Here is a 27,537-nt window from a genome sequence, read left to right as displayed (position 1 = left end):
ATCAGTGAGAATACAGGTAGTTTCAACAGGGTGGGGTCCATTCTGATGCCTGATAACAGGAGGAAACCAACGGGGAAGGAGGATGCAGGGCATTCGATAGCAGGTCGGGCAGGGTGTAGACATGGCAGCTGACTGGAATTGTCAGGGGGATACTGAGACCTGGGAGAGGAGGGGAAGGAAGGTGCAGTTGTGTTTTGACGAGAGAGTGCTGAGGGAGAGGCAACATGGGTGGAACCTCAAGGCAAGGGACCCCTGAATTTTTTGCAGGCATGGGCTCTGCAAATAGACTCCCAGATATCCAGCAAAGAGCATCTTTGTCCCCCTGCCATCAGGAAGGAGATATGGAGGAATAAAAGCAGAGAAGCCAGGGAGGAAAATAGTTTCTTCCCACAGACCGTGAGATTGACAAGGCAACATGAGCTGGATGGGAGCTAAGAATGGAAAGGTGGAGAGGAATATGGACTGATTACAACAGCACAGCCAGCAGGAGAGTGGGGCCGAAGGGCCTGTTTCTGTGGTCTATCTGGACCAGCCTTTTGAATTCAAGCTTTAAAAGACCAAACCATTTTTAAATTTAATATCAACGGTATAGAATGAATCAAGAGACAAGATGTCTGTCCAGCGGCAAGCGTCGAAGGCACTTCCTGAAACGGAGGCTCTGAAATTACAGGGAGGTTCTGGCCGGTATGAGGCCCGGCTTCCTCTGGAAGGAGGAGAGGAGGCAGGGATAATGTGGGGGAAGGGGTGGGGAGGGGAGGGGGTAGTGGTGGGGAGGGGAGGGGGTAGCGATGCCTTCCTCCATTCACCTCCCATTTCCTCTACACCGTACCCCTCCTCATTCCCATGCCCATTCCCCTCCTCCATCACCTCCCCATTTCCCGTGCCCTACTCGCCTCCCCCGCTCCCCTCCCCAACCTAACCCTAACCCCTAACAAACTCTATCCTTAACGTTAACACTACGGATACCCTTAAACACTACACCACGTCCCCAACCCTAACTCTTATTTCTACTCTATCCCCTAACCCTATCCCTACGGTGTCCCCTAAACCAAACCCTAATCCTACCCACCTTCCCCAAACCCCAACTCACACCCCACCTCTACCTCCTACTCCTACCTCCTTCCCCTAAACTTATCACGCCCACTTCCCTGAACTCTAAACCTAACCCTAAATCTCGACCTAACCTGAGCCCACATCTCCTAACCCTAAACCTAACTGTACCTCTACACGTCCCTGACCCTTATCTTAATTCTACCCACCTTCCCCAACCCTAACCTAAACCCTACCCCTATCCTCTACACCTACCCCCTTCCCCTAATCCTATCCCATACCTGCACCCCCTACCACTACCCCATAACCTACCCCTACCCTCTCACTACCTCCTTTCTCCTACCCCCTTCCCCTATCCCTCCTTCCCCTAAGTTAGGGGTAGGAAGGGGAGGGGAAGGGAAGGAGGGGAAGGGGAGGAGGGGAATGGTAGGAGGCGAAGGGTAGGAGGCGAAGGGGAGGGGCAAAGGAGAGGGGAAGGGGAGGTGAAGGGAGGAGGGCTGAGTTTAGGGCATAGGTGTGAGGGTAGGTGAAGGGGAAGGTGAGTGGGAGGGGGTTGGAATGGAGGAGAGGTAGGGGAGAAATGGGTGGGGGAAGTGGGTGAAGGGATATGGAAGAAGTGGGGAATGGAGTTGGCAGGGAAGAGGGCGAAGGGGAGGGGTTCAGGCCATCATGATGTTGTCCGTCCTCTGTTCAGCTGGGCTGGAATGTTCTTCTGGACTCGTGTCTTGTCTCTGAGATCACTCCTTCTCCTGGGAAGAGAAATACGAGTGATGGAGATGCCGTCTCCGAGGCCTGATCACGATGACTTTGGAGGGCCCCAACTCTTCCCCCATCACCCCCCTCCCTACCCCTGCACACTAGGTCCTTTCCCTTCCTCTGCTTTACCTGAGGAAGTGTGTTATGGAGAAAACCACAATCTATATCTGCAGAGCTCAGAGTACTGTGTCTCCATCAGGCAACACCCTGGTTCACCACGACATGGCAGCAAGATGCTGGACAAATCATGGATGGATCAGTCAAGTCCCTTCAGCTGACCCATCTGAATATACCCGACTACAATATTACACTTCCCTCCCTCTCACCAGTACCTTCTGCTTTTCTTTTATTCCTGTCCCTATATTAAAATCTTTTTCATGCCTTTTTTGGACCAGCCTCCACTACTACCCATGGCAATGCATTCCAGCCACCCACTACATTCTGTGTCAACAAAATATCCCCCTCACATCTTGTCTAAAGTTCCCTATCTCATCATATTTAGACGTCCACTGGTATTCTCGCCCCAGGAATGCACACAATATTCCAAGTGTGGTTTCACTAGAATTTTATACATCTGCAACGTTACCTCACAGTTCTTGAACTCAATCCCCGACTCCTGAAGGCCAGCACACAATACACCATCTTAAAATCCCTCTCAAATTGCACAGCAACCTTGAGCGATTTATGGAGCAGGATCTAAATATATCTCTGTCCTGCACACTGTTCATCATCCTGACATTAACCAAGTGCTCTGCGCTCACGTTCTTGTAATTCGCATTCAATAAAGAAATTGGTCTATATGAAGCTACTTTTAATGGGTCTCCAATCTTCTTTGGAATAACTGTTATTTGTGCCCTTGAAACTGACTCTGGAAATAAACCTGTACCAGTTGCTTGTTTAAGTACATCTGATTTACAGGATTGAACTCCATCTGTCACTTCTCTGCAAACTGGATGACCTATGACAACCTTCTACACTGTCTACAACATCTCTACCTCTGTGTCATCCCCTGACGTACCCACCCTTCCACTCCCATCATCATTCATAAAAATCACAAAGAGCAGGGGTCCCAGAGCAGATCCCTTTGGAGAGCCACTAGTCATTGTTCCATCTACTACTACCCTCTGTTTTCTGCAGACAAGCCAATTCTGAATCCACACAGCCAAGACTCCATGGATCCCATGCCTCCTGACCTTCTGAATGAGGCCACCATGACGACCTTGTCAAGCACCTTACTAAAATCCACGTGCAGCACATACAGACCTTGACCTTCATCTATTTCCTTTGACACCTCCTCGAAATACTCAATTTGACTTGTGATGCAGGACCTGCTCCTCACAAAACTATCCATGAGTTTCCCCAGCATGTTTGTGCATTGCCCTCGGACTCAGCATCTGCAGACTTCCTGGCCAGCCCCTCCCTTACCCCTACCCAGAGCTTCCGTATCCATTACAACATTAAGCATTGCTGCCCAGTACTGCCCAGTACAGACCTTTGTAAACGTTCTCCACAACCAACTAACCCTTACCCGTACCACACCCATAACTATGGGTGGATTAAATATCCAATTAACTTCTTTCTCATGAATTTGATGTTGATTCCAATTTTGAAGAACTTTTCATAATTCTCGATCAGCTCCTTTAAAGTTCGATCCATTATCAGAACATAATTCTTTTACTTGACCAGGTCTAGGAATAAAACGCAAAAGAACATTAATAAATGAGTCTGTATCAAGCAATGACGCTGCTTCAATATGAATTGCTCTCATAGTCAAACAAGTGAAAATAATTCCATATCGTTTTTCAACACTTCGTCCTCACTTTACTTGCAAAGGACCAAAATAATCAACTTCTACGGATGTAGTTGGGAATTCATCAGGTGAAACTCTGTCCTGTGGTAAATCTGCCATTTGTTGTTGTCCAGGTTTTCATTCTCTCTGTTAGTCACAAAGAGATGAAACCTCATGATTTCATTATTAATATATTTAAGCACTGATGTTCTATCAGTCCAAAACACAGGATCTGCTAACTCCATCTGTAATTCTCTTTTTAACATAGCGTCCATTTTACTCGCCGTAGTAGCAGCAGTCAATTCCATTCAAGGTCTGGTGTCTGACTTTAATGGAGCCACTCTGGCTTTTCCCATTACAAATCCACCATCTTCTCGCACTTGGTTATTTCACAGGACTCAGTAACTGACAGGATCAAAACCACCTTCGTTTAGATCAGAAAAATGGTGTAACTGAGCAAATGTGGCCACTCCAAAGTCTGTTGACTTCAAAACTTCCAAGTATTTGAAGACGCTCAATCCAATTTTTCCAATCTTGTGCAATGGATTCTGGATTAGTTTCATCCCATCCAAATTTTCTTCTGCACAAAACTGGTATTTGGCCGGGCTAACCATTAGGCCGAATTCGGCCAGTCGGGAGAAGAGGGTGTGCAGTTGAGACTTGTGTTGTGCCCAGTCTCTGCTGGTGACAAGAATGTCATCCAGATAAATGAACGCGAAATTCAAATCCCTGCGCACCGTATCCATGAGGTGCTGGAAGGTCTGGGTGGTGATCTTGAGCCTGAAAGGCATGCATAAAAATTTGAACAAGCCAAAGGGGTTGATGATGGCTGCTTTGGGGATATCCTCAGGGTGCAATAGGATTTGATGATACACGTGTACCAGATCGACCTTGTAGAATACTCTCATACAATGCAGATTGGCCGTAAAGTCCTGAATGTGAGGGATGGGATAACGGTCAGGTACTGTCATGTCATTAAGCCGTCGAAAATCTCTACAGCGGCACTAGCCACTGGAGGCTTTTGGGACCAGGTGGAGCGGCGAGGCCCAAGGACTGTCGGAGCGATGAATGATCCCCAGTTCCTGCAGATGTGAGAACTCCTCTTTCGCTCTCTGGAGCTTATCCGGCGGGTTTAACAGTAATGTACGATAAACTGATCAGACACTGTGACAAAAGGTTCACAGTTTGGAGAATATTTAACGGTGATATACGGTAGACTTTGGCAGATACTGCGACACCGAGTTCACAGTAGTGAGAAGGTTTAACAGTAATGCACGATAAGCTGTGGTAGATACTGTGATACCAGGTACACAGTTAGAAGAAGGTTTTACGGTGATGTAATCTTAACTGTGGCATATAAAGTGACACCAGGTTCACATTGGGGAGAAGTTTATGGTGATGTACGGAAGACTGACGCAGATATGGTGACACTACATTCACAATGAGGAGAAGGTATATCACTGATGTACAATAAACTGTGGAATATACTGTGATGTACGATAAATGGTGGCAAAAACAGTGATAAATGGGTCAACGTGGGGAGAATTTTAATGGTGATGTACAGTCGACTTTGGCAGATACTGTGACACCGTGTTCACAGTACTGAGAAGGTTTAACAGTGATGTATGGTAGAATAAGGCAGATTCTGTGACTCCAGGTTTACAGTAGTGAGAAGGTTTAAAAATGATGAACAATAAACTGTGGCAGATTCTGTGAAACCTGGTTCACAGTGGGGAGGAGGTTAATGGTGATGTACAGGAGACTACGTAGATACGTTGATACTGGGCTCAGAGTGGGAAAAAAGCTTTATTGGTGACGTATGGGAAACTGAGACAGTTACTGTGACACCGGGTTCATAGTGGGGAAAATGTTTAACAGAGCTGTACAATAACCTTTGGCGAATACAGTGACACCAGCTTTACATTGGGGAGAATTTTTAACGGTGATGTACACTAAACTGTGGCAGATACAGTAAAACCGGTCCCACAATGGGGATAAAGTTTAATGGTGATGTGTGGTAAACTTAGGCTGATAATTTAACACCAGGTTAACAGGGGGAGAAGGTTTAACGTTGATGAATGGTAGACTGAGGCAGAAACTGAGAGACAGCATTCACAGTAATGTGAAAGTTTAACAGTGATTTACTATAAACTGTGGCAGATACTGTGACAAGATGGCGTAGAGGGTAGACGCGTGGTTCCACCCTTTCCCAGTTAGATCATTAAATGCTTGATTTTAAAAGTTGTAAAAGTGATTTAAAATACTGTTAAAAGACTTTGGAATAGTGGAGGATCGAAATGGCTGCAAATGTGAAAAAATCGAAAACTCAGTTACAGAAGAAATTACCTTACAAAAGTGTTGAAGAATTGTGGCCGAGTTCAAGTTGAAGCAACGGAGTCATCGACTGGAGTCCCCAAGCCTCAGAGGAGTCCCGCCCGGCTTGTGCCATCGCAAGATGGCGCCAGCTCAGCGATGATTTTGGCAGTTTTGACTCGTGCGCTCGTGAACACAGGCGTGAGTGTGAGCCAGCTGAGCGTGGACAGGCCCGTGAGCCTGCAGCATTGCCTGGTGGTCCGGGGGAGCGCACTGTAGCATCAGAAGATGCACCTGCGCAGTCGGTGCCCTACCGGGCATGCAAAGTGTATTGAGGGTCCACGAACCTTTGGAGATGATATGGGCTGTGGGGGAGCCTGAGCGGCAGTGAGCTGATGAGGTCGGCACGCTGTTGTCGGGTCACCAGACCTGCAGCCATACTGGAAGAGGACTTACTGCTTTGGAGGAAGAAGAGAGCTGTCGGTCTCAAAGGCAGGTGATGGATCCTGGACTGGATTCTGTGTTTCTAATTCTGGAAGGGATTGCTCAGCTCATGGAAGATATGGCAAATATATCAATGCAGATGACTCATCAGATGACTCAAGGATTTTCGGAAATGAAAACTAAAATGAACACTGTGTTTGAAGAAATAAATTTCATGAAGCAAGATATTAATGTAGTTAAGAGTGATGTTACGAGATGGACATGATCAGTGGATACTGTGCAAGAACATTTTTAAAAGATTGAAGAGGCTTTCTTGAATGCAAGAGTCAAGTGGAGAGTAATAGAGAAAAAATGGAAAAAGTGGAAGATCCTTTTGTAGATTGGGGGATTCAGAAGAAGGAATTATTGAAGAAGTTTGACTCATTAGAAAACCAAAGTTGTAGAAATAATGTTAAGATAGTATGTCTTCTGGAAGATATGGAAGGTTCGGATCCGGTGAAGGTTTTGAAGAAATGGATCCCAGACGTGTAGGGCAGGTAATTCGTTGTGGATGGACTGGAATTAGATCGAGCGAATAGAGCGTTAAGGAAGAAACCGTTGCCAAGCCAATTACCACGAGCAGTTTTGATTCGCTGTTTTAAATATCAAGACAGAGAGATGATCCTCCGATTGGTGGTGGAGAAAACACGGCAAAATCAGGATCCACTGATGGTTCAAAATAATAGGGTTTTTTAAAATGTAGATCTGAGTCAAGAAATTATCCTAAGAGACCGAGAATTTAATTCAGCCTAAGAAGTATTGTGGCGAAAGGGATATAAATTTGCTTTTCATTATTCGGCAGTATTGAAAGATTTTTATGGGAATTTTCAATCTCAGTTTTTTGAGAATGACCATGATGCTTTAATATTTGCTAATTCATTGCCAGATGTACGAGGAAATGGGCGATCGTCACCATTGTCATCGAAGGGAAGGGTCAATGGGAATGGAAATGGGAAGATTGGAAAATATGGAAAGAATGGGAAAAAAAGTTGAATTGACGCAAAGTCTTCTCGATATTGAAGATCCGGAACAATCATTGGGACTGGAATCACTGGGTTGAATGTTTTTGTTTCAGTACTTTGTGAAAGTCTGACTGGGGGTGGGTGACACTGAGTCCTTTAGTCACCTGCCACTTGTGGACTTCATCACACTCAGATTTTTAGGGGGCTGCTACTTTTGAGTAGTTTGTTTTGGGATTGATTTTTGTCTTTTTTTTGGAATTTTTAAAATAGGTGGGGATTAGAATACTGTGAGACTTAGAAGGGGTGCATTATTTTATAGTAGGATTCACATTTGTGAGAAGGTTTAACAGTGATATACCCATGAACTGCATCAGATACTGTGACACCAGGTTCACAGGGGGAGAAGGTTTAACAGTGATATAGGGTATGTTGAGGTAGATAATTTTACACCAGGAGTAAAGTGGGGATCAGGTTTAACAGTGATGTACTGTAGACTGAGGCAGATAATGTGACACAAGGTTCACAAGGGAATAAAGTGTAATGGTGATGTACGTTATGTTGAGGTAGATAATGTGATACCAGGTGCACAATGGGGAAAATGTTTAACGGTGATGTATGGTAGACTGAGGCAGATACAGTGACACCAGGTTCACAGTTGGAGAAATTTCAACAATGATGTACGGTAGACTGAGACAGTTACTGTGACACTGGGTTCACAGCAGTGAGAATTTTGAAAAGTAATGTCCGATAAACTGTGTCAGAAACAGTGACACCAGGTTCACAGTGGGGAGGAGGTTTAATGGTGATATACGGTAGACTGAGGCAGATACTGTGCCACCAGGTTCACAGTTGGAGAAATTTCAACAATGATGTACGGTAGACTGAGACAGTTACTGTGACACTGGGTTCACAGCAGTGAGAATTTTGAAAAGTAATGTCCGATAAACTCTGTCAGATACAGTGACACCAGGTTCACAGTGGGGAGGAGGTTTAACGGTGATATACGGTAGACTGAGGCAGATACTGTGCCACCAGGTTCACAGTTGGAGAAGGTTCAACGATGATGTACGGTTGACTGAGACAGTTACTGTGACACTGGGTTCACAGCAATGAGAAAATTGAAAAGTAATGTCCGATAAACTGTGTCAGATACTGTGACACCAGGATCACATGGGGAGAAGGTTTAACAGTAATGTACGATAAACGGTGTCAGATACAGTGACACCCATTCACAGATGTGTAAAGGTTTAATGATGATATATGGTAGACTAATAAGAGATATTGAGACAATGGGTTCACAACATTAACAAGGTTTAACAGTCATGTTCGATAAACTGTGTCAGATACTGCGACACCAGGTTCAGAGTGGGGAGATGTTTTAATGGTAAAGTACAGTAGACTTTGGCATATACTGTGACACTGAGTGCAGGGCAGTAAGAAGGCTTAATGGTGATGTGCGTTAAACTGAGGCAGATACTTTAACACCAGGTTCACAGGAAGAAAAGTTTTAATGTTTATTAACGGTAGACTGAGGCAGAAAATGTGAGATGGATTCCACAGTAGTAAGAAGGTTTAACAGTTATTTACTATAAACTGTGTCAGATACTGTGACACCATGTTCACATTGGGGAGAACGTTTAACAGTGATGTACGGTGAATTGAGATGGATACCGTGTCACAGGGTGCACAGTGGGGAGGAGGTTTATCAGTGATGTACGGTAGACTGAGCCCAATACTGTGACACCAAGTTCACAGTAGTGAGAAGGTTTAACGGTGATATACTGTATATTGAGATATATACAGTGACACCAGATTCATGTTGGGGAGAAGGTTAAATGGTGATATACTGTACATTGAGATATCTACCATGACACCAGGTTCACAGTGGGGAGAAGGTTTAACGGTGATGGACGGTAGACTGAGGCAGACTCTACTACACCAGGATCACGGGTGGGGGGGGGGAGATAGTTTTTCGTTGATGTATGATAGACTGAGGCAGAAACTTTGAGACAGGATTCAAATTCGTGAGAAGGTTTAATATTGATGTACGATTAACAGTGTCAGATACTTTGACATCAGGTTTATATTGGGGAGAAGGTTTAACGGTGATGTTCAGTCGAGGGAGGCAGATACTGTGACACCAGGCTCATTGTATTGTTCATTTATCTAATTTATATGCTCCATTTTTTTGTGGCAACTTCCAAACATTCCATAAACTTCAATTCTAATCAGATTTTGTTCATTTAAATAGGTCACCACTAAAAGCCCAAATTGTTTGATCTCTTAAGTACACAGCACAAAATTAAATTCTTTACCTGGGTTTGGTTCAACGGCACTTCAGTCTGCTTCATTATTTTTTCAGACCCTCGTTTTGAGCTTTCTGTTTTGCCCAGCCGATTTGCCAAATGGGCATCCAACTCTGTCTTTTCAGCTTGACCCAACGTCTCCTCTGTAAACTTAAGCAAACCAAGGAGACCAAAGTTAACATTTTCACATCTGCATTTTCAAAAACAAAAATCACGCTGTGACTTGCAGTTTCACATCATAATCCCACTTGCTAAACTTGCAAGCAACTGCACCGCATCCTACAGCTGGAAAATTGCAAGAAAACTGCTTGGTTAAAGCAAAGATTCCACCCAGTCACCCCATTAAAGGCCTCCAAGTGAACAACTGATAGCAACTTGAAAGTTAAATACAAAGATCTGCATCAGGAAGATTAATGGGGTTTTTAAATAAATCATTTCCACTATTGAAAGATAACTCCTCAGGGAACACCAGGCTCTTGTTGAACAATTCCTGTTGTATTCCTCAAAATGGTTTGAATCTTGATTTCAAGCAGAGTCATTTAGTGAGATTGTTGGTCCAGAACAAACCCTGCCCACACACTTCCTTAAATACCTGCAAAGTCCTGGTTCAGCTCTGCTCAATGCTAAAGCGATCAGAGCTTTTCCGAAGAGATAACAGACTTCAGATGCTTATACGTTGAGTCACAAACACCCTAATACTTCCCTGAACAGCACACCTCTCTCTGAAAACCAACAAGAATCGTCCTGAACAGTAATTATTTACCTTTCGAGCACCAAACCTGGTGAACTTTATATATGTTAAATTCTGTGCACAGTAGAAGAATGGCCTGCAACCAGTGAACTTAGAGTATTGAGAAGTGAGATTGGACTGTGAACCAAAGAACTTTTCTGAACTTACACACACGTGCACTTAGAATTAGAAGGGGGGAAAGTTGGGTAAATTCAGTTAAAGTAATAAAATAGTGATAAGTTAAAGTGTAATTCCATTTTCATCTTGAAAGATAATTAAAATCAGCTTTTGTTTAAGTCACCATTTGTCTTGGTGAATATCTATTACTGCTGTATTTTGGGGTCCTCTGGTCTCGTAACAACCCTAATGCTTTAGGTTATGACAATGGTCCATAAATGAGTCCCAGCATCTTTTGAAAGTTATTAATTGACTCTTCTATAATTTTTGTGAATATTAACAAGACATAATATCATTTAACTGTTGTGTTTGTGTCATTGGAGAATTCCCTTTCCATTCAATCAGAATTAGAGTTTTGGGTGCCATATTTGAGAAAAGATGTGCTGGTGTTGGAGAAGGTCAGAGATGATTTACTGGAATGATATCAGGAATGAAAGGGTTAGTGCATGAGGAACAATTGTTGACTCTTCGACTGTACTAGTTGGGGTACAGAAGGATAAGGGGGACCTCAGAGGCATTTCAAATGCTAGATGGACTGGGCAGAGTACATATGGCAAAGATGTTTCCCATGTTAGAGGATTCTAGGACAGGATTTTAGGGTGTCAATTTAAAACAAATGTGGAAAAATTGATTTTGTCAGTGGGTCGTGAAACCCCCGTGAGGTCATTGGGTGTATTTAAGGCAGAGATTGACAGGTATTTGATTAGTCAATGAATCAAGGGTGATGGGGAGAAAGCTGGGGAGTGTGGGTGAGTGGAAGAATGGTGGAACAGACTCGACGGGCCTACTTCTGCTCCTATATCTTGTGATCTTTCTCCAGCTGGAGACCTCGTCAACCCTCCTCGTGTATTCCATTCTTAGAAAACATTCTGCATCGTGGTTTTATGTCACGTGAACCCATTTCCGATTCAATCCCATGTTACAAGTAACCCAATGCAAATTCTGCATTGAGAGGACTGCAGCTTCCTCATTTTAAAAATTGTTATGGAGCAGCTCAAATGAGATTTCTTGCTTCTTTATTTGAAAGGGTTAAAATAGAATCAAATAAAAAGGAGAGGGAAAAGCAGAAGAATTTATATACAAGTGGGAATCAAAATTAATGGTTGGTGATAAAGATACACAATTGTTGAAACATTTGATTAATATATGGAATACAATAAATGATGAAATTGGTGTAAGTGGATGTACATCACCCAGAATGGCTTTGATTCAAAATCCTCGTATCTTTTTCAAAGGATCATCAATTTCTCGATAGCGACTTTCGTAAGGGGATTATAAATGTTGAAGATTGTCATGAAAGGGGTCAATTAATGTCATTTGAGCAACTGAGAAATAAATGTCGTATAACTCATCGCAATCTTTTTTGCTCTTTCCAACTAAGAGCATATTTGAAGGATAAGTTAGGACCAACCATGTTGTACTGAAATAGAACTCCTTATAAGAGGAATTGTTAAAAAAAAAATATTTGATGATGTCCTCTTTATTACAAGTAGGAAATTTTAAATGAGGATTTCATAAGTTGAGACAAAGGTGGGAAATGGATCTGAATAATTTAATTGAATGGCAAATATGGGGAGATCCATAAATTAGTTCAGTATAATTGTTTTTACATCAGTCATGCAGCAGATGTCAGCAAGGATTTTATCTGAAAGCTGCACCTGGAGTCAGGTGACTCAGGCAGTTGGATTTGAAAAGCTTAACAGGAAGCTGATTTCCAATAGAGATCACGTGATCCAGGTGAGTTGTATAAATTCACTTCAATGCAGCGTTTTGGATCTATTGACCAGAGTTGCATACTGCAGCAGTGAGGAAGGAATTCACAACTAGTTTTTCTTCTACAGTTATTTATTTCAGCAGTGAATTTGAATAGAATAAAATGAGAATTATCAGATCAATGTTTTAGGTGTGGTGAAGATGTCGCAACTTTCTTGCATTCAACTTAGCTTTGTCCTAATGTGAGATCTTTTTGGGGAGAATTACAATTTTTTTGGAACAAGTTACAGGAGATGTTTTTCCGCAGAATCTGACCTTATCTTTATTACAAAATATTGAAGGAACAAGGCCCAAATTAAATCTATTAATATATCAATGGAAATTTGTTAAATTAACGTTAGCAGTAATGAGGACATCTATTGCACTTACTTGGAAATCAGATATAAATATATTTTTAGGGATGCCAAGATGACATGCAAAAATTCAAACTTGTATTCCTTTGGAAAAAATTACATATAGCTTGAGAAATATGCTTTTGCAAATTTGGCACCTGAATATTCAAATATCAGGCTTCAATTTGTAATAATTCCCTTTCCATCCCTCTAGACATGTGAGATTCTCCTCTTAGTTACATTTTTTTTTAAATTTAGATTTGTTAGATTTCCTCACCACCGTGAACTCTGGGGAAGTGGACGACTAGTGCAGGGCACCAGAAAACAGAAAGACCACACCCCACCAACATCTCAGAAGCAGAGGATTCAATCCATGGGTCAGTATCCAAGGAAGGAGACCAGTGAGAGGTTCTGCAGCTGAAAGACACACATAGGTGGCAGTCTGTTGGTGACTTGAGGAGAGGAACCGATGCAGGCTGCGGGCTTCTGAATAAAGCAGTCAAGGAACTCACACCAGGCAGTGGATTGCTAGAGACTGGGTCAAAACTGGCTAAAAGGGTGTCAGGTATCAGACCTGGGATACGAGTGAGTGCTAAATGGTTCCTAATTATGTCAGAGGTTCAAAACTGGAGCTCACATTGCCAATGACTTTGATGGTCTGTGAGCATTGAAAGAGAATCCACAGACCCTTAGTGACTTGGCCCAGGGTTTGGGGTGGTGGGGGGGGGGAGCACTCAGTCTTTCTCTGACTGCAAGAGGCATTTCAGGCAATTTCTGCCAGAGGTGAGTCTGTTTGTCTTACAGCAGGAAAAAAAGCAATTTTGTGTGATATGACACTTTTAAATTACATGACAGTAAATTGTCTCCTGAAATAGAGAGGTTCAACTTTCAAACTATTACAAACTCCACTCACCAGAGCTACCTGGATAATACCTCTTCCCTTTTATTTTTTTGCAAGGACACCATTGATTTTATCACAACTCCTCTGCTGCATCTGTCCTGTGACAGATTATATATTTTACATTGTATATAGAGATGTTTTTGAAAGAGATGGATTGTAGGAGTCATGGAGGTCACAAACAAACACAAACACTTCACAAAACAGCTCTTATTTAAATTGCAAGAGCTTTGCTGAGAGTGAGTCATGCAGGCGCCGAGAGCCTTTGCAAAGACAAAACAAGGAGACTGCTTGGCTATAATTTCAAAATTAGGTTTAAATGGATTATTGTTTTTAAAGCAAGAGATGAATGGACTCAGAAGTTTGGGTCAGGTGCAGTCATCTGGCTGGTTCCAGTTTGCTGTTCTAAGAAGGTCATGTGGTTTTGCAAGCAGAGAGTAGAGGCCAAATAGGCTTTTTTTTTTCTAAAAGAGAGAGGGAGAGATGGCAAGCTGACATCTTGTTGAAACCCCATTTTGAAGAAGGGTTGTGAGTTCTAAGTTCAGCCTGTTGAAAAACCTTGTGGCCCATACATGAGGAGATGGCTGGCTAGAAATGGTGTTTCACCTGAAATAAGGGAAAAAAAAAAGGAACTCAATGGTGACCTGCAGAAGAGGTTATCATTTGGAAAACCCTGATGGGGCTAGTTTCTTTGGCAAGACTCCAAAGTGAATGATCAGAGGGAATCAGATTTTGTGTGTCCAATGAGCAAGGAATCCCTCTCTGAAACCAACAAGCGCCTTCCTGGAGGGTAAACATTTACTTTTAAGCACCAGAGCTTGGTGAAAATTCATAAATGTTGAATCTGTGCACAGTATAAGAATTGATAGACACCGGTGAACTTGGACTTGTGTCAAAGAACTTTATACATATTAAATACAACTGTGCTTAGAATTGGAAGGGGGCAATGTAAGGCTGTTAAGTTAATAGTGATAAGTTAAAGTTTGAATCTATTTTTTTGTTTAAAGAAATTTAAAAACAACGTTTGTTTAAATAACCATTTGTCTTGATGATTTACTATTGCTGCGAAGGTTTGGGGTCCTCAGGGCCTGTAACAGTCCCAGGATGAGGTCTTCTACTCCAGGATACCTAAAATGTCTTATTTCTTCAATAAATGCAGATTCCCCCATACTGTCTTTGATAAAGCCTACACCCTTATCTCCAATTCTTTTTCTGCCCTTCCCCCACTTCCTCTCTGGCAGAACAAGGACAGAATCCCTCAGGTTTCTCACTTACCACCCATCAGCTGCCACATCTGACACATTATCCTTGAATACTTCCAACTTCAGCACCATCCTCTAATCTGTTACATCGAACCTGCTCCACTCATATCCTCTTTTCACAGGGGCACGTCTTTCTGTGACTCCCTCGACGGCACTTCCCTCTCCACCCATCACCACCTCATGTAGTCCCCATTGGAACTGCAGAAATTGCCAAACTTGTCCCTACATCTCCTGGCACCTCTATCCAAGGCTACAATCAGACCTTCCAGGTGAGGCAGTGTTTCACATGCACCCCATCCAACCTAATCTACTACATTTGGTCGACTCAGTTGACCTCATTATCAGCAAGAACAATACAGACTGGGTGGCCATTTTGCTAAATACATGTGCTCTGTGGATCTAAACTTGAGCTTCCTGTGGCCTACCATATGAATTTTCGAACCCTTCCAGCAATATGTCTGTTGGCCCCATCCTTCGCCAGGGTGAGGGCAAACAATCTTAAAGAAAACACATTATATTCCTCCTGGGCAGCCTTAAACTCTATAGCATGAACACGAATGTTTCTAATTTAAGCAGCCACTCACCTCTGTCTGATTCCACTGTTTCCATCTCTTGATCTACTGCCCATTTGAATATAATTACTCCTTTAAGGCAGAAGACTTGACAGTGGTGTTTTCCCCATATAGTTTGCCGTTGAACAACTGGCAAAATTAAGTGGCAGTTGTTGCAAAATGAATGGGGTTATTGTTCAAAATCTGCCTGTGATGGAAAGTATTCTTGGACTGAATAGACATCTGGGCCAAATGTCTATTTAAGGACAATCTGTACGCGATTGTACATCCTAAAGTACAATGTCTACTTATATCCACTAAAGATTGTTAAAGAGCAAGAATAGACAATACAATCACATAAAATTCCCATCCATACAGCATACCTCCTTATTGGTCAGGAAGTGCCTACACTTCCCAAGGAGACTGAGGAGGTCAAGGCCAACAGCTCGATTCCTGAGATTTTACAGGAGTGCAGTTGAGTCTCCTGTCTGGCTTCATCATTCGATGGTCTAGTAGCTGGCAAATATCAGACAGGAATGATGGAAAGAGTTGTGAGTATCACTGGGGTCTCCCCTTCTCCTGTAGGTGACATTTACTGGGAGTGCTGTTCAAATAGGGCTCAAGGAATTGTAAAAAGACCATTTCCATTCAATGCACAGCATCTTTAACCAGGTCCTTCATCAAAATCAGGACCGCCAGGCTGGGTAATAGTTTCTTCCCACAGGCTGTGAGATGGATGAAAAGTATCCTGTAAGTACAATAATCATCCAAAATATTTATATATGTAACAGCTACTTCGATAGAGCTACTAAAGCAACACACACACACACACACACACACACACACACACACACACACCAGGTTAGTCAATACAAGATTGCTTTATTCAGACTTTACAGGCTTATTTTATTTACAGCGTGTCCCGGGCTCCATGGGACATCATTATGTATTTGCTGCCGATCCACGGGACCGCAGGTTTATATTAAGCCCTGAGTGTCCCGCACCTTCTGTCAGGAGAATCCACAGATCAACATGTCGTTCCTCGGCATGCAGCACCACGTGAGGATGGTCAATTAAATGGACGCCTGTTTGTCTTATGATTTCGCACGCCCGCCAAAGAACCGTGCCCACTCAGCCCATTACACAGCTGCTACCCACCCCCCAAGAACCGTTACCAGAAACTAAACCACCTGCTGCATGCACCTTAGGTGGACGCCCTCGCCATCTGTGCAGGGGGCACTGAATGGGGGAAGTGGGATCTACATGGGCAGGCTTGAGTCTGTCCACATGAAACAGCTACAATGTCCCCCAATGTCCATAGTATACACAACCCCATCCTTCTTCACCACACGACAATGGCCCTCATATGGTCGTAACGGCATTCGTGGGTCCTGTCTGCACACAAAAACAAAATCAGTGTCCAGGAGTGATGGGGGTACATTCTGTTTAGAGGTTCCATGCCAGTGGGTAGGAAAAGGTGATCGCAACACCACGTCGAAGGTGCTGAAGAACTTTCAGATGAGAGTTGGTTGTGAAATGAATGTCCCAAGAAACTGTAAGGACTGTACCATAAACCAACTCTTCGGACAATCCAGACATGTCTTCCTTTGGAGCCGGGCGCACTCCCAATAGAACCCATGGCAACTCATCGACCTAATTTAGACCGGTGAATCGGGCCTGCAGTTGCCGGTGGAAACGTTCCACAAGGCCGTTGGACTGTGGGTGAATTGTGTTCTGCGGACTGAAGTAATTGTGGGTCAGGAAACCAAATCTAAACATCCAATTGATGATGAATGTTCTGGCCCTTGTCTCAGTGTCACTGGATGGCAATGGGATGGCCTCTGGCCAGCGCGTGAAACTTTCTATGACTGTTAGAATCTATCTCATGTTTTGAGATACTGGCAATGGCCCGAGCAGGTTCACTTGCATGTGTTACAACAACCTGTGTACCGCCAGGAAAGGTTGAAGAGGTGCCTTAGTGTGGCACTGAATTTTGACAGTCTGGCAGGAGGTACATGTGCAGACACATTGCGCAATGCCTTTTTTCAGACCATGCCATAAATATTTATTTGACATGAGCTTGACAGATGTTCTGATGGACGGATGAGACAAGCTGTGTATCTGGTCAAAAAGGCATTGCCTCCAAGATGGCGGAATCACTGGTCTAGTGTAGCCCAAAGACATGTCACAAAGTAAGGTTGGCAGCCCAGTTGTGCTGCCACCTGCTGTATGTCCAGGTTAGTCATGGCCGTACTGTATTCCTGAACATTGGGGTCCATTGCCTGGACACTGGCTAATTCCGGAATATCAACATCACCCTGAATATGATATACAGTCAGTCTGATCAGCATATTCGTGACGCCATTGTTTTTACCAGAAATATAGTGCACATCCATGGTAAATTCTGAATTGTATGACAGTGACCCTGCTGTCTTGCCAACCATGGATCCGTTATTTTGATGAAGGCAAAAACGAGTGGCTGGTGGTCTGTGAACACAGTGAAATACTGACCCTCCAAAACAAATCGGATGTGCCGTGTCGCTTGATACAATGCACTGTATTTCATCTCCAATGGCTATAGATGTCGGCTAAAGAACGCGAGGGGTTGGCAATGGCCATCGACGTACTGCTCAACAAACACACCCAGGGCCATACTCGAGGCATCAGAACTAAATGTCAAGGAAGTGTCAGGGTTAGGTTGGGGGACCGTTGCTGCATTGGCTAAAGCATCTTGAGCATCACAAATCCAACCTCTGTTGTCCAGGGAACGTCCCTGTGCTTTGTGGTGAGGATCGGAAACCGTGGATAAAGAATGTCAGCAGCTGCTGGAATGAACCGGTGATGGAAGTTTCTCCTGCCCAAGAATTTCTGCAGGCCCTGATCCGTGGTAGGTGTTGGAAAAGCAGGGACTGCCTTTACCTTGCTGGAGAAGGGAAAGACACCGTTGGCTGTGATCTTGTGTCCCAGGAAGCTGATGGTGGATTTGCCAAATTGACATTTGCTAGGGTTGATGGGAAGACCAAATTCCCCCAGCCCTTGGAACAGGCGGAGTAAATGCAGTTGGTGATATCCTGACTGGCTATGAGGACATTATCCAAGTAGATGTCAGGGAACTCTAAATCTCTGCCCAAAGTGTCTATCAGCTGCTGGCAGGTTTGAACGGCATTCTTCAACCCAAGTGGCATCCGATGAAATTCAAAAAGCCTGCGCAGTTTATCAGGTGGAAGAGGGCGAGTCCTGGTGTAACTCGGCAGGCCTGAAGTGTCTCTGTAATGGGACACACCCTGGGCCATTTAGGAGGGATTGGAATTTGGTGAGAGAGTACAGGGAAATTCATTGAGGAGAGCAGCATGTGCATCTTTGTGCAGGGTCTGGACCCCGAGATGGGAAACACTCCCTTTGCTGCAGACCAGTGGGTATGTTTGAAAAGTGGTAACATGAACCAATTTCCTCCACCTCACGTCCACTAGAAAGTCACGGGACCTTAAAAAATCTGCACCCATAATGGGCCGTGTAATGGAAGCCAATACACAATTCCAATGGAATGTCACATCTATCCAAATCGTGACTCGTCGTGTGCCAAAGCAGGGAATTTTCATCCCATTTGCTGTTTGAAGAGCCAGGTATTGTTATTTACATGGTTTTTATTTCAAAATCGGTTGGGTGGGAGCAAACGGACCTCAGCACTCGTGTCTACAAGAAACTTGTGCTTACCAGTGTCATCTTGAAGACACAATGGGCCCGTACTTGTGCCAGATGCCGAGGCCATTAATGGTAGCCGGGCTTTTCATTTCCTACCTTTTTTCTGTAATAGGTACATGCAGGACACATTTATGGGCTTTTTTCCCCATTGGCGATGGTAAAAAAAGCATTCTCACCGCCCGTCAGTGTGTTCATCCTTCTTTGACTGAACTGTAGATACAGGAGGCTCATAGGAAATGGGATTTAGATCTGCTGCAAAAACAGTCTGTACGTGAGCAGACTCTTGCATTGGAGTATGATGGAGCCTATCAGCCTCCCGCGCTACATGGAAATCCATGTTAATGATTGGTATTGCGACACGACCTGGGAGTTTGGACAGGAATAGAGTCTCAAAAAGTATACAATGAGAATGACCATCTGCTAATGCAACCATCTCATTCATTAGATCGGATAGATTCCTCTCACCCGAGCCCTCCATATTTAAAAGACGCAAGCTGCGCTCATGTCTAATCAATTCCAGTGTGTTCAGGAGAAATTGGCTAAACCTGGTGTACTGGTTTTCCGCCAGGGGATTGGCAACAAATTCTCTTACTTGAGATGCTGTAACAGCGTCCAATGCACCTACTATGTACCAGAATGTCATGTCCTCTGCCATTATGCCTCAACACAAAACTAGGTTTCAGCCTGATTAAGTCATACGCAAGGTTGATGGGTCCAGAAAGGAGGCAAGTGAAGTCCTAACATCGATTGGGAAACAGAGTCAGTGAGAGGTCAGGATGGCTTAGAGTTTAGATAACGTGTTCAGGACTGCTTTTTGCAGCAGTATGTGGAGATGCCCACGAGATGGGGTCAGTGTTCGATCTGTGGGAAGGGAATGAAATGGGGCAGGTGGCGGAGGTGAGCGTTAGGGAGAACTTCAGATCCAGTGATCATGGGTCCTTTAGATTTAGCTTAATTATGGAAGGGGATAGGTCGGGTTCAAAGTTGAAGATCTTCGAGTGGGGGAAGGCCAGATTTAAAGAAATGAGAAGAGATTTGCAGGGAGTTGTGTGGGCTGATCTTTCAGCTGAAAATGATGTAGAAGAAAATTGGAGGGTATTTAAAAGTGAGATTTTGAGAGTAAGGGATCTTCATGTTCCAGATCGGCCGAAAGGCAAGACTCTAAGGAAGCCGTGGTTTTCTAGAAAAATTAGGAATGGTTCAGGATAAGAGGGAGGCCCATGCTAAATACAAGAAGCAAAAGATTGATCCTTACTTAGATTGTAGAAAGAACCTCAAAAGGGAAATTAGAAAGACAAAAAGATGGTATGAGGTGTCAATAGCTAATAAGGTGAATGTGAATTCTGAGGGTTTTTACAGATACATGAACAGTAAAAGGAGGTTGAAGGATAGAGTAGGTCCACTGGAAAATGGTAACGGTGGACGATGTGTATGTGAGGAGCTGTATGAGATGGGGGAGATATTGAACAATTTTTTTCTCTTCTGTATTCACGAGGGAAAGGGACACTGGACTACGTGAGATAAATTAGATGAATGCTTTAGTTATGGAAAGGATACGGATTATTAAAGAGAGGGTTTTGGATCTTCCAGGGTCAATGGAGGTGGATAAGTCTCCTGGTCCTGATGGTACTTTTCTCAGGACGTTAAAGGAGGTCAGGGAGCAAATATCCGGGGCTCTGACGGTGATTTTACAAAGATCACTGGAAGAGGGTGTGGTGTTGTGGGATTGGAGAGTTGCAAATGTAGTTCCGCTCTTTTAAAAAGAGCACAAGGTGTAGGCCAAATAATTATCAGCAAATAAGTTTGAGTTTGGTGGTGGCAAAAGTTATGGAGGGTATTCTTCGAGATAGTATGTACAAATATCTGGATAGGCAGGGATGGATCAGGGGCACCAAGCATGGGTTTGTGAAGGGAAAATCATGTTCGATGAATCTTGTTGAATTTTTTGAAGAGGTGATGAGAAAAGTAGATCAGGTGACGAGATCTATTTGAATTTTAGTAAGGCTTTTGATAATGTTCCGCATGTAAAGTTAGTTAGGAATGTTCAGTCACTAGGAATTAATAGATAGAGAGATGGGTTCAGAGGTGGCTGTGAAACAGAGAGCAGAGAGTCATGGTGGATAACTATCTGTCAGGATGGAAGCCTGTGTCTAGCGGTGTGCTTCAGGGATTGGTGCTGAGTCCCCTGTTGTTTATCCTTTATATTCATGATTTGGATGAGGGGGTGGTTAACTGGGGAGACGGCGGCCCCAGTCCGGGCACAGGGAGAGCAGCAGCGGCCCGGCCCCGGTCCGGGCGAAGGGTAGACGGCGGCGGCCCCGATACGGGCAGGAGCAAGGGGGAGACGGCGGCCCCAGTCCGGGCACAGGGAGAGCAGCAGCGGCCCCGGCCCCGGTCCGGGCGAAGGGTAGACGGCGGCGGCCCCGATCCGGGCAGGAGCAAGGGGGAGACGGCGGCCCCAGTCCGGGCACAGGGAGAGCAGCAGCGGCCCCGGCCCCGGTCCGGGCGAAGGGTAGACGGCGGCGGCCCCGATACGGGCAGGAGCAAGGGGGAGACGGCGGCCCCAGTCCGGGCACAGGGAGAGCAGCAGCGGCCCCGGCCCCGGTCCGGGCGAAGGGTAGACGGCGGCGGCCCCGATACGGGCAGGAGCAAGGGGGAGACGGCGGCCCCAGCCTCGGTCGAGTGAGACAGGCGGAGGCCCCGGTCCAGACAGGGAGTGGGAGGCGGCGGCCCCAGTCCAGGCACAGGGAGAGCAGCAGCGGCCCCGGCCCCGGTCCGGGCGAAGGGTAGACGGCGGCGGCCTCGATCCGGGCAGGAGCAAGGGGGAGACGGCGGCCCCGGCCTCGGTCGAGTGGGGCAGGGGGAGGCCCCGATCCGGGCAGAGAGTGGGAGGCGGCGGCCCCAGTCCAGGCACAGGGTGAGCTGCGGCGGACTCGGCCCCGGTCCGGGCAGTATGGACCGACCTAGGAGGGGAGGCAGGCCCCTCCAGCCCGGGTAAGAAACCTGCATAGGAGAAGGCCACTCCGATATAAAACCTACGACCCAAGGACCTCGCTGCCACGTCCCAGCTTGCTTGGCCACGGCACACGAACCATGGGTCCACGTCCTCCCCCTCCACGTCCTCCCCCTCCACGTCCTCCACGTCCTCCCCCTCCACGTCCTCCCCCTCCACGTCCTCTCCCTCCACGCTTTCCCCCTCAAAATATGCTCACAAACTCAAGCTAGCATGCTGGAACATCAGAACCATGCTAGACAAGGCTGACAGCCACCGACCTGAACGTCGGTCTGCCCTCATTGCACATGAACTCCTCAGACTTGACATCGACATAGCCGCTCTCAGTGAAGTCCGCCTGGCAGATGTAGGCAGCCTCCAAGAACGCGGCGCGGGCTACACACTCTACTGGTCTGGCAAGCCTTCGGATGAACGACGCCTATCTGGTGTAGGTTTCATGGTCAAGAGCTTCATTGCCTCCAAACTCGAAAACCTTCCGACAGGCCTCTCGGACCGAATCATGTCCATGCGACTCCCCCTTCAGAACAAGCGTCACATCACCCTCATCAGTGTCTATGCTCCAACCCTCCAGGCGGAACCAGCAGAAAAGGACAAGTTCTACACCGACCTGCGCAACCTCATCCAACGCACCCCTACAGCCGACAAGGTTGTCATCCTGGGCGACTTCAACGCTCGTGTCGGCAAAGACTCAGAAACCTGGCCAGGAATCCTGGGCAAGCATGGCGTCGGCAAGTGCAATGACAATGGGCGCCTCCTGTTGGAGCTCTGCGCAGAACAGCGACTTGACATTACAAACACCCTTTTTCAGCAGAGGGACAGCCTTAAGACCACCTGGATGCATCCCCGATCCAAACACTGGCACCTCCTGGACTACATCCTGGTGCGAGAAAGTGACAAACAAGATGTGCTCCACACCAGGGTCATGCCTAGCGCGGAATGCCACACTGACCACCGGCTGGTTCGCTGCAAGCTCAACCTTCACTTCAAACCAAAGCCCAGGAACAATAAAGCCCCCAGAAAGAGGTTCAATGTTGGAAACCTGCAGTCAGACGAAGCGAGAGGAAACTTCCAGGCAAACCTCAAAGCAAAGCTCGACGATGCAACCCGCCTCACGGACCCGTCCCCTGAAACCCTCTGGGATCAGTTGAAGACTACCATACGGCAATCCACTGAAGAGGTACTGGGCTTCTCCTCCAGGAAAAACAAGGACTGGTTTGACGAAAACAGCCAGGAAATCCAGGAGCTGCTGGCAAAGAAGCGAGCTGCCCACCAGGCTCACCTTACAAAGCCGTCCTGTCCAGAGAAGAAACAAGCCTTCCGTCGCGCATGCAGCCATCTTCAGCGCAAACTCCGGGAGATCCAAAATGAGTGGTGGACTAGCCTCGCCAAACGAACCCAGCTCAGCGCGGACATTGGCGACTTCAGGGGTTTCTACGAGGCTCTAAAGGCTGTGTACGGCCCCTCACCCCAAGTCCAAAGCCCGCTGCGCAGCTCAGACGGCAAAGTCCTCCTCAGCGACAAGATCTCCATCCTCAACCGATGGTCAGAACACTTCCAATCTCTTTTCAGTGCCAACCGCTCAGTCCAAGATTCCGCCCTGCTCCAGCTCCCTCAACAGCCCCTAAGGCTAGAGCTGGATGAGGTTCCCACCCTGGATGAGACATATAAGGCAATCGAACAACTGAAAAGTGGCAAAGCAGCAGGTATGGATGGAATCCCCCCAGAAGTCTGGAAGGCTGGCGGCAAAACTCTGCATGCCAAACTGCATGAGTTTTTCCAGCTTTGTTGGGACCAAGGTAAACTGCCTCAGGATCTTCGTGATGCCACCATCATCACCCTGTACAAAAACAAAGGCGAGAAATCAGACTGCTCAAACTACAGGGGAATCACGTTGCTCTCCATTGCAGGCAAAATCTTCGCTAGGATTCTACTAAATAGAATAATACCTAGTGTCGCCGAGAATATTCTCCCAGAATCACAGTGCGGCTTTCGCGCAAACAGAGGAACTACTGACATGGTCTTTGCCCTCAGACAGCTCCAAGAAAAATGCAGAGAACAAAACAAAGGACTCTACATCACCTTTGTTGACCTCACCAAAGCCTTCGACACCGTGAGCAGGAAAGGGCTTTGGCAAATACTAGAGCGCATCGGATGTCCCCCAAAGTTCCTCAACATGATTATCCAACTGCACGAAAACCAACAAGGTCGGGTCAGATACAGCAATGAGCTCTCTGAACCCTTCTCCATTAACAATGGCGTTAAGCAAGGCTGTGTTCTGGCACCAACCCTCTTTTCAATCTTCTTCAGCATGATGCTGAACCAAGCCATGAAAGACCCCAACAATGAAGACGCTGTTTACATCCGGTACCGCACGGATGGCAGTCTCTTCAATCTGAGGCGCCTGCAAGCTCACACCAAGACACAAGAGAAACTTGTCCGTGAACTACTCTTTGCAGATGATGCCGCTTTAGTTGCCCATTCAGAGCCAGCTCTTCAGCGCTTGACGTCCTGCTTTGCGGAAACTGCCAAAATGTTTGGCCTGGAAGTCAGCCTGAAGAAAACTGAGGTCCTCCATCAGCCAGCTCCCCACCATGATTACCAGCCCCCCCACATCTCCATCGGGCACACAAAACTCAAAACGGTCAACCAGTTTACCTATCTCGGCTGCACCATTTCATCAGATGCAAGGATCGACAATGAGATAGACAACAGACTCGCCAAGGCAAATAGCGCCTTTGGAAGACTACACAAAAGAGTCTGGAAAAACAACCAACTGAAAAACCTCACAAAGATAAGCGTATACAGAGCCGTTGTCATACCCACACTCCTGTTCGGCTCCGAATCATGGGTCCTCTACCGGCACCACCTACGGCTCCTAGAACGCTTCCACCAGCGTTGTCTCCGCTCCATCCTCAACATCCATTGGAGCACTTACATCCCTAACGTCGAAATACTCGAGATGGCAGAGGTCGACAGCATCGAGTCCACGCTGCTGAAGATCCAGCTGCGCTGGATGGGTCACGTCTCCAGAATGGAGGACCATCGCCTTCCCAAGATCGTGTTATATGGCGAGCTCTCCACTGGCCATCGTGACAGAGGTGCACCAAAGAAAAGGTACAAGGACTGCCTAAAGAAATCTCTTGGTGCCTGCCACATTGACCACCGCCAGTGGGCTGATATCGCCTCAAACCGTGCATCTTGGCGCCTCACAGTTTGGCGGGCAGCAACCTCCTTTGATGAAGACCGCAGAGCCTACCTCACTGACAAAAGGCAAAGGAGGAAAAACCCAACACCCATTCCCAACCAACCAATTTTCCCCTGCAACCGCTGCAATCGTGTCTGCCTGTCCCGCATCAGACTTGTCAGCCACAAACGAGTCTGCAGCTGACGTGGACTTTTTACCCCCTCCATAAATCTTCGTCCGCGAAGCCAAGCCAAAGAAAAAAAACATATGCAGAAGATACGAAAATAGTGAGGAAGGTTTTCTTGGATTACAGGACTTGGTTTGTTTGGAATAGTCGACTGAAAGATGGCAGATGGAATTTAATGTTGACAAGTGTGAGGTGCTGCATTCCGGAAAAAATAATCAAAATATGATATATGCAGTTAAGGGGAGGGCGTCGAGGAATGGAGAGGAACAGAGGGATCTTGGAGTTATGGTACATGGTTCACTGAGGTTGGATTCCCATGTAGACAGGGTAGTTAAGAAGGCATATGCCATGCTGGCCTTCATAAATCCTAGCATAGACTAGAGTATAGCTGTTTAAGGCATTGGTGAGACCAGGTTTGGAGAATTGTGTTCAGTTCTGATCTCCATTTATTGGAAGGATATAGATAAGGTGGTGAGGGTGCAGAGAAGATTTACAAAAATGTTGCCTGACTAACAACATCAAGAGCACAGAGAAAGATTAAGGAGATTGCGACTTTATTCATTAGAATGTAGATGGTTGAAGGGGGTTATGATAAGAGGTATTTAAAATTTTGAAGGGAATAGATAAGAGTAGATATGAGTAGAGTCTTTCCCCTGAGGGCAGGGGAGGTTGGAACAAGAGGGCATGAGTTAAGGGTAAGGGGGTAAAGCTTTAGGAGAAATGTTGGAGGATGCTTCTTCACTAAGAGAGTGGTGGCAAAATGGAAAGATCTTCCAGAAGAGATAATTGCAGCAGTGTCCATTCTGTCACTTAAGAGAAGGTTGGATGTGTACATGTATATGAGGGGGTTGGAGGGATATGGGCAGAGTGTGGGAGGGGGAAACTAGTGGAGTTGTTCATGTGAACTGGCACAGACTCGAAGGGCCGATATGGCCTGCTACCGTGCTGTAAACTGTCATATGGGTATAGTGTGCCGGGCTCCACGGGACAAGGTGGGACATCATTAAGAGTTTGCTGCAAGCAGGTTTAAATTAAGCCATGTGAGTATCCCGCGCTTTCTGGCCCATGTATCAAGGAATTCTCCAAGAGGCGGAGTCTCAAGAAAACAACCTCTATCCTCAAGGTCCCTCACCACCCAGGCCAGGCCTTTTTCACACTGCTATCACCAGGAAAACAGATCCAGGAGCCTGAAGACGAACACCCAATGGTACAAACACAGCTTCTCCCCCTCTGCCATCAGATTTCCAAATGGACAAGGAACCACAGTCACTCTCACTTACTCTTCATTTTGCACAAATGGATTTCTTTTTTTAAAATGTAATTTAGAACAATATTTGCACCTGTTTTGTTGCCACAATATGACAAATTTTGAGACATGTTCATCACAATAATTTTTTAATTCTGAACACTGCGCGTACATCAGAAAACAATCATAGCTAAAAAATCAATTTGAAAAGATGAATTAACAATTTCCATGCACCCTCCACTTTTACGTCTATTTTTCTAAATTCACTCCATGATCGAGACATCTCAACTTAACCCAACCCACATTTCTTCTCCCATTCAAAGCACTCAGTAATAAATCAAGGCAATAAAATAAAAACTCAATGCTGGAAATACTCAGCAGGTCATCTACTGGAAAAATAATCGGAGTTAAAACCTTCAGGTCGATAACCTTTCACTGGGATTCAAAAAGATGATCAAACAAACCTGATTCGCTTTGCTGAGAAAAAGAAGAGGGGAAATAACAAACTGAATACGTGGGATGAAAAGCCCGAGCAGCAGAAATGGCAGTGGTGCTGGATGAGTGGAGTCCACTCTTTGATCAACACATCTGTCTGCATGGAGGGGGAAAGGATAAACAAGACGAACATGATGTCGTCACTGGGAGGTTCAATACGACAGCTGCAGAGAATCTGAAATGAAGGAATGGTGAAAATATTTGTTTTTGGATCAATGTGACAAAATTTGACCTGACAAAAGAAAACAAAATTGCTTTGTTCTGCCAGAACTCTCTAGATCAAGGGGCACAATAAAATAGTCCAGAAGCCAACATTATGAAATTGAAC

The 27,537-nt window shown here is 45.6% G+C and overlaps 1 long non-coding RNA gene across 1 annotated transcript; it reads right to left on the bottom strand.

Moving 5' to 3' along the window:
- Positions 1 to 587: 587 nt before the first annotated feature.
- On the bottom strand, positions 588 to 27,261 carry LOC138745359 (uncharacterized). Its single transcript, XR_011346213.1, has 4 exons — positions 27,179 to 27,261; positions 9,669 to 9,809; positions 3,335 to 3,494; positions 588 to 1,799 (listed from the first exon to the last, which is right to left on the bottom strand). It is a non-coding gene; the product is annotated as an uncharacterized lncRNA (long non-coding RNA).
- Positions 27,262 to 27,537: the final 276 nt, after the last annotated feature.

Source organism: Narcine bancroftii, chromosome 11 (genome assembly GCF_036971445.1).
Source record: "Narcine bancroftii isolate sNarBan1 chromosome 11, sNarBan1.hap1, whole genome shotgun sequence".
In the NCBI taxonomy this organism is placed as follows: domain Eukaryota; kingdom Metazoa; phylum Chordata; class Chondrichthyes; order Torpediniformes; family Narcinidae; genus Narcine; species Narcine bancroftii.
The sequence above is the reverse complement of the archived record's forward strand: the minus strand, read 5'-3'. Positions and strand labels throughout refer to the sequence as shown.